We start from the raw sequence: 7637 nt of genomic DNA on the forward strand, positions 1-7637 counted from the left end.
GTTCGCATTACTGCCGACGCTGCAGCAAACTGCCTGTCGATCTCGCGCTCCATCCTGCTCTCACTCGTGAACAAGACCCAAAGATACTTGAACTCCTCCACTTGGGGCAGGATCTCATCCCCGATCCGGAGAGGGCATCCCACCCTTTTCCGACCGAGGACCATGGCCTCGGATTTGGAGGTGCTGACCCTCATCCCGACCACTTCACACTCGGCTGCGAACCACCCCAGTGAGAGCTGGAGATCACGGCTTGAAGAAGCCAACAGCACCACGTCATCTGCAAAAAGCAGAGACGCAATGCTGAGGTCCCAGAACTGGACCCCCTCAACGCCTTGGCTGCGTGTAGAAATTCTGTCCATAACCATTATGAACAGAATCGGTGACAAAGGGCAGCCTTGGCAGAGTCCAGCCCTCACTGGGAAAGAATCTGACTTACTGCCAGAAATGCGGACCAAACTCTGGTATTGGTGATACAGGGACCAAACCGCCCTTATCAGTTGGCTCAGCACCCCGTACTCCCGAAGCACCCTCCACAAAACTTCCCGAAGGACACGATTGAACCCCTTCTCCAAGTCCACAAAACACATGTGGACAGGTTGGGCGAACTCCCATGCCCCCTCGAGGATCCTGCCCAGGGTGTAGAGCTGGTCCACTGTTCCATGGCCAGGACAAAAGCCACACTGCTCCTCCTTAATCCGAGGTTCGACCTCCCGACAGACCATCATCTCCAGCACCCCTGAATAGACCTTACCAGGGAGGCTGAGGAGTGTGATTCCCCTATAGTTGGAACACAACCTCCGGTCTCCCGTCTTAAAGAGGGGAACCACCACCCCAGTCTGCCAATCCAGAGGCACCGTCCCCGATGTCCACGCAATGCTGTAGAGGCGTGTCAGCCATGATAGTCCCACAACATCCAGAGCCTTTAAAAACTCTGGGCGGATCTCATCCACCCCCGGGGCCATGCCCCAGAGGACTTTTTTGATTACCTCAGTGAGTTCGACCCCAGAGATTGGAGAGTCCACCTCAGAGTCTCCAGGCCCTGTTTCCACAATGGAAGGCGTGTCGGTGGAATTGAGGAGGTCTTCAAAGTACTCTCCCCACCGACTCACGACGTCCCGTGTCGAGGTCAGCAGCACGTCATCTCCAGTGTAAACAGTGTTGACGGTGCACTGGTTCCCCCTCCTGAGACGCCGGATGGTGGACCAGAATTTCCTCGAAGCCATCCGGAAGTCATTCTCCATGGCCTCGCCAAACTCCTCCCACGCCCAGCTCGGGCTCCTTTTCAGTCAGAGAGGCGATATTCCATGTCCCAAGAGTCAGCTTCTGCAGCCAGGGATCGGTCCGCCAAGGTCCCTGCCTTTTTCCGCCGCCCATTTTGCACTGCACCCGACCCCTTTGGCCCCTCCGGCAGGTGGTGAGCCCATGGGAAGGGGGACCCATGTTTCCTTTTCGGGCTGTGCCCAGCCGGGCCCCGTGGGCGAAGGCCTGGCCACCAGACGCTCGCCTTCGAGCCCCACCTCCACGCCTGGCTCCAGATGTGGGGCCCGGTGACCCGCGTCCGGGCGAGGGAAAACAAAATCCATTTATGTTTTTCTTCATAAGGGGCTTGTGAGAGCCGTGCTTTGTCTGGCCCTTCACCTAGGATCCGTTTGCCATGGATGACCCTACCAGGGGCATGAAGCCCCAGACAAGATGGCTGCTAGGATCATTGGGGCGTGCAAACCCCTCCTCCACGGTAAAGTGATGACTAACGAAGGGGCTTCGTTTATCAATGCAGTTTAACTTCTGGTGGGACCCATTTGAATTGGCACATGCCAGTCTATTGTAATTTGGCAAAAAATATTGTTTTTAAATAAAAAACAATAACCAACCCTGTCAATTGCACAAGCACTCCTCTTTACTGTTCACAAGCACAATCACAAGTACAAGTCGTCTTCATCCATAAGCACATGAGTCTTTCCTTGTTAAAACACAGCAGCCCTACAAAAAATGTTCCATCAACTTTTAGTGTCTTAATAGACAATGATGGTATTTATTTAAATATTGAAACAAAATATCTACCTCCTTCAATGTTACACGTGAATGCACATACAGAGAGAAGTTTTATTCATTTTGATAAGGCTACATGAAGCAAAATATAAAGGTGAATACACACTGTTTTCGTGCACCATTTTAGCCCAATTCCATCATTTCCTTGTCTGTCTGTGCCTCCTTACCAGCAAATTTCTGGAAGTCCACATGGCGTCTTTGATGGCAGCAAAAGTGAGCCACTGCAAAGTCTTCTTGCTTGATTTTCAACGGGCTCACCCCATAGAGTACAAGGTTCAAGATTCAAGATTCAAGAGTTTTTTATTCGCCATGTTTGAGCGTGCCAAACAAGGAATTTGACTTCGGTAAATCACAGCCTCTGTTCAACATTTAGGTGACTAACAACAACATGTGAAAAATGAAAGATATTCTCAAACATCCCCTGATCTTAAACTGATCTTAAACTCCCAAGAGGGCAAGGAAAAACTCATAACTCCAGCTGGGGGAAATGAGAAACCTTGAGAAGAGACCACAGATGGGAGGGTCCCTCTTCGAGGATGACCAGGCTGCAATGGATGCAGAGAGGACACATAGTACAAACAGTGTAAACAAAAAAGGTGTGGAAAGCGGGATGTTATTGCACAGTAATGACTCTGAGACTCTAAGAGTGGTGTGAGTTCATCAGAGCGACAGCCTGGGGGAAGAAGCTGTCTCTGTGTCTGCTGGTTTTAGTGTACAGAGCTCTATAACGGCGTCCGGAGGGGAGTAGTTCAAACAGGCTGCAACCTGGGTGCGAAGGGTCTGTTGAGATGTTGATGTCTGCATTCAACACTTCCCTTGCCGGGAACTGCAGGTCGCCCACAGGTATACGGCAGCCATGAACTACCTGAGCAGGTGCCACACTGACTCCTGGGCGCCACAGCCAGGTCGGGGGCACGTTGAGAGCGCTGATATGCCCCGGGAGTGCATAACGGACCTGACTGGGAGGCCATCATGGGCCACCATCCACGACAGGTCCCAACAAGTTTGTTTCGAGAGGGCGGGGTGGTTGACATTGTGCCAAACTGTTGTGGGCTCGCCGAATGCGGGTCCGAGCACTGGACAAACCACTTCCCGCTGTACGACAGAGATCATAGATCTGTGACTTGTTAAAATGTCACTATTTTCTTGCTCTAATTTAAAGTTCTTCAAAAACTTTTTGGTGAAGAAATAAGAAGGTGGCGCGTTAAAAGACACAGGAATTCATTGGTCGATGGGTATTAGCTTTAGTTTCCGGAGGTATGTGTCACGTCTCGCCCTGCTCCACTATGTGTCTGTCTTGGTTTCTGTCTGTGTGCTCGCCCCTCCCCTCCTGTGTGCCCATGATCAGTGTGATTGTTCCCACCTGCCTCTCGTTACCTGTCGTGTATAAAAGTCCTGTCTGCCCCTCTCTCCCTGTCGGATCATTGGTTTTGGTCATTGGTTTTGGTCATTGGTTTTGGTTCCTGTCGTTCGGTGTGTCGTCCTGTCTTGGTGCCGTCATGTCCTGCTGTCTTCTTGTTCCACGTCCCGGTCAGTCAGTCAAGTTATTGTTTAAGTCATGTCAGTTTACCGAGTCTGTATTTTGAGTTGCTTCAATAAACCCTGGTCCGAGCTGCACTTGGTCGTCCTGCTCCATGCTCCACCACCCAACCGTGACAGTATGAGCCCATCCAGAATCGTGTCATTGCTTGGCTTTTCGATGCATTTGGTGTAACGAGCGCGCTTCGCAGGTGCAGGGCAACATATCTGCTTCCGAGGAAGAGTTTTAAGTTCGGGACTCCTTCTCCTCTATTTTTTTTTTCTTTTTCTTCATGGTGTCCCTCTTCAGTCCCTCTGACTTGGATTTCCAGGTGAAGTAAAAAATGGCTCGGTCCAATTCTAAAAGCAACTTACTTGCTGGGATGAAAACAGAACTGATTAGTAAAAGCAAGGGTAAAATCACCACTTTTATGGTTAAAATTCTCTCTTCTACGGTCAGCTCTCTTAATCCCCCAAACCCAAGAACAGATACTACACTTTATCTTAGCCAAAAGGCAGAGAAGCGATGGAGTATGCGAGTGAGGGACTCGCTTACAGGCTTCCCCGTCTACCCATTCTCACCAACGGTTTGTTAGAATAGGCCTCTTTGGCACATGTGATTAGCTAGGGAGCTTGAGCTATGCCATTATATCGCTGTAACACTTCTCTTGCTTTATTAGCTTTCTCTACTCTATGAAACCCTTTGCACATATGTAGAAGTCGCTCTCGGTTAAGATGACAAGGTCACACATTATCACACAGGCTAGGCAGTCGCCTCCTTGCAGGAAGGCGGCCAGAGTAGTATAAGAGCAGGAACCTTGGCGCTGGGAGAGGAACCTTCTTCTGCATCTCGCAGAAAGGGCTCCACAGCTGTGCATCAATCATTTTGGCATACATTAAATAGTTAAACTGTGAAGGCTTTCTCTTGGTAATTACTGTTAGCATATCGAGCATTAAAGATAAAGAACTGGGAACAAACCTAACAGGTTACAGTACGGAACAGAGTGCTGCTCTAATGGGCACTAAAAAATCGGCAAACTTGTCTGATGACTTATTTGTTCACTCTTCTTCATCCGCAGTAATGCATGTAGTAGTTCACGAGGCATATATGTGTCCCCTTTGACCAGTCTCTATCCAAATACACAGTGTAGATACCTATTAAAATGGTAGACCCGATGAACATGAAAGGCAAATGAGAATTTGCCAAGAACTTTCCAGGGTCATCATATGGACAACGGCTGCGCCAAAAGGAGTCAGGCCAGAAGAATACAGCGGAACTAACACAAGATTTGAACGCACGCCTTAGTAGAGACTGAGAGCCTAAATCCAGCGCTTCAGCGACACTACCTACCAACTGCAGTTTCAACATTGAATTTTGTTGACATTTCTAATAAAATGTGAAAGTGGATAAAAAGTTGGTTTCTCCACCAGCATCCAGGTTAGTGCTGCCCGACTGAGCTTTGTTCATAATGTAATGAGTGACAGTCAGAATCCAGTTATGAGTTGGAACCGAATGCTTGTTAGCCGATTAGAGGACTTGATGAATTGCTAGCACTGAGCAGCAGAGTGGCGCAGCGGGAGCGTGCTGGGCCCATAACCCAGAGGTGGATAGATCAAAACCATCCTCTGCTGTTTGTCTGGTTTGGACCTTCTTTCAAGTCATGCTTTTGAGAAAAAATGTCGTGCGCATTATCTTTTCCACACGTTGGTTGTGCTGCACCTGGAGGCAGGGCTCGAAGGCGAGCGTCTGGTGGCCGGGCCTTCGCCCATGGGGCCCGGCCGGGCACAACCCGAAAAGGAAACGTTGGTCCCCCTTCCCATGGGCTCACCACCTGTGCGAGGGGCCAAAGGGGTCGAGTGCAGTGTGAGCTGGGCGGTGGCCAAAGGCAGGGACCTTGGCGGTCTGATCCCCGGCTGCAGAAGCTAGCTCTTGGGACATGGAATATCACCTCTCTGGCTGGAAAGGAGCCCGAGCTGGTGTGCGAGGCAGAAAAATTCTGACTAGATATAGTCGGACTAGCCTCCACGCACAGTTTGGGTTCCGGTAGAAGCCCTCTCGAGAGGGGCTAGACTCTCTTCCACTCTGGAGTTGCCCACGGTGAGATGTGTCGAGCAGATGTGGTGGGTATACTTATTGCCCCCCCGGCTGGGCGTCTGCACATTGGGGTTCACCCCGGTGAACGAGAGGGTAGCTTCCCTCCGCCTTCAGGTGGGGGGACGGGTCCTGACTGTTGTTTGTGTCTATGCCCACCCTTCTTGGAGTCCCTGGAGGAAGTGCTGGAGAGCGCTCCTTCTGGGGACTCCATCGTTCTACTGGGTGACTTCAATGCTCACGTGGGCAATGGCACCAGGACTTTGTAGTTGTGTCATCAGATTTTCGGCCGCATGTTTTGGACACTCGGGAGAAAAGAGGGGCGGAGCTGTCAACTGATCACCACCTGTTGGTGGGTTGGCTCCGATGGTGGGGGAAGATGCTGGTCCGACCTGGAAGACCCAAACACTCTGTGAGGGTCTGCTGGGAACGTCTGGCAGAATCTCCTGTCAGGAAGAGCTTCAACTCCCACCTCCGGCAGAGCTTTTCCCACGTCCCGGGGGAGGCGGGGGTCATTGAATTTATATAACTCGACCTCTACGTTTTAAGCTTGATGAGCCAAAATATCAGATCTTGCTCTTGTTTCCTACCGTTTTAGCCTATTTGTTTTATCCAAATCTGTTCAATCTCTGATTATAATCTGTAGCCCTACGTATTTTTCAAATTTTGATTTATTTATTTATCAAATCTCCTCAGTTCTGTCAAACTCAGTGCACAATGAACCTCCCTTCCACTTTGAACCAAGCTTCACCAAATTTGGGAACGCCGTAGCAAGGAGTGCGATTTGGTTGTCGGACACTCCAAGTCCATATCTTTTTGCCGCACTTCACCCTCTCAAGTTGGTGTTCTTTTGTTGTTGCTTCAGAGCGACCCCATCCATCACTCTTGAATGAGTCCATTGTTCAAATGAGTCAATTTTCATCATTGTGAGTTCCTCCACTTTTCACTGTCTTTTCTCGTCCCCGAGGATGTTGTCTGTCCTCCGGAGTGTACTTGTCCTCCTCCAAGCACAACAGCAGTCTTTTCTTGTCCTTCGCCAAAGGTCAAAGGTGCTTCAGAGCCAGGCACCATTTTGTAGTTGTTCACGGCTGCAGGCGAAGTCTCGGATTGGGTTTCAGGGACTCTGACACTGAGAATGACAGGCTGGGACATCAAACTTGTAAGACTATTTCCAAATGTAGCTGCTTCCATCAATTTGCTGGTAACGTTTATTTACCAAACTTCAAATTCTCCTAATAACAGCGGTCTCGGTTTTATATCGTAAATCCTGCAACTCATCCTATTTTTGAGCTACATTTTATCTATAGTTCCAATTTAATCGGACAGTATGTTGTCTTCAGTATCATTATTGAAAATCAACTCATCGAGGTCTGCTTTCCACATCAAGCCCTGATCTGTATGTCTTGACCTCTCACATGTTATTGTCATGCTTGCTCAAAAATGTGACTTAGAGTATGGTGCTGTGAATTCTCAATCTCCCCAATGAAATTGGATCCCACCTCGTAGTTCTTATCGTTCTCATGTTCCTGTTAGCCTGCAATTGTCCAAATCAAAAATGTTTTCTTTTAACTGTCTTTCTTTTGAACCTCTAAATCTCTCGTGTTGCTAACCTATCTACACCAGAACAAAAAAATTACCACAATATAACACCAAATGTATTCGAAAATTCATTGTCATAACGTGTTGTATTATTACTATCTTCCACTATCTGTCCTACTCACTCCCCCCTTTTTGAGGCTTGGCAACGCCCATGCCTCACACCTTGACAAACTTTTTGGGAGAATGCGTTCTTTACTACATACGATTCCATCATCATTTAAGTTGACTTTCTTTCCAAAACGCTTCTCAATTTCTCAGTTCACACATCTTCTGCATGTGTTACTGGTTCTCCAGTTTTTTTTCTTCTAGTTAATTATCAATCCAAAAGTTACGTGTTTCTTTCTAACATTCAACCTGCTCAAAATCATTCTTTCATCAA

At 48.7% G+C, this 7637-nt stretch overlaps 1 pseudogene; it reads right to left on the reverse strand.

Moving 5' to 3' along the window:
• Positions 1-3887: 3887 nt before the first annotated feature.
• Positions 3888-4095, reverse strand: LOC125966033 (U2 spliceosomal RNA; annotated as a pseudogene).
• Between the last annotated feature and the right edge of the window lie 3542 nt (positions 4096-7637).

The sequence above is a fragment of the Syngnathus scovelli genome, unplaced genomic scaffold (assembly GCF_024217435.2).
Source record: "Syngnathus scovelli strain Florida unplaced genomic scaffold, RoL_Ssco_1.2 HiC_scaffold_30, whole genome shotgun sequence".
Classification (NCBI taxonomy): Eukaryota; Metazoa; Chordata; class Actinopteri; order Syngnathiformes; family Syngnathidae; genus Syngnathus; species Syngnathus scovelli.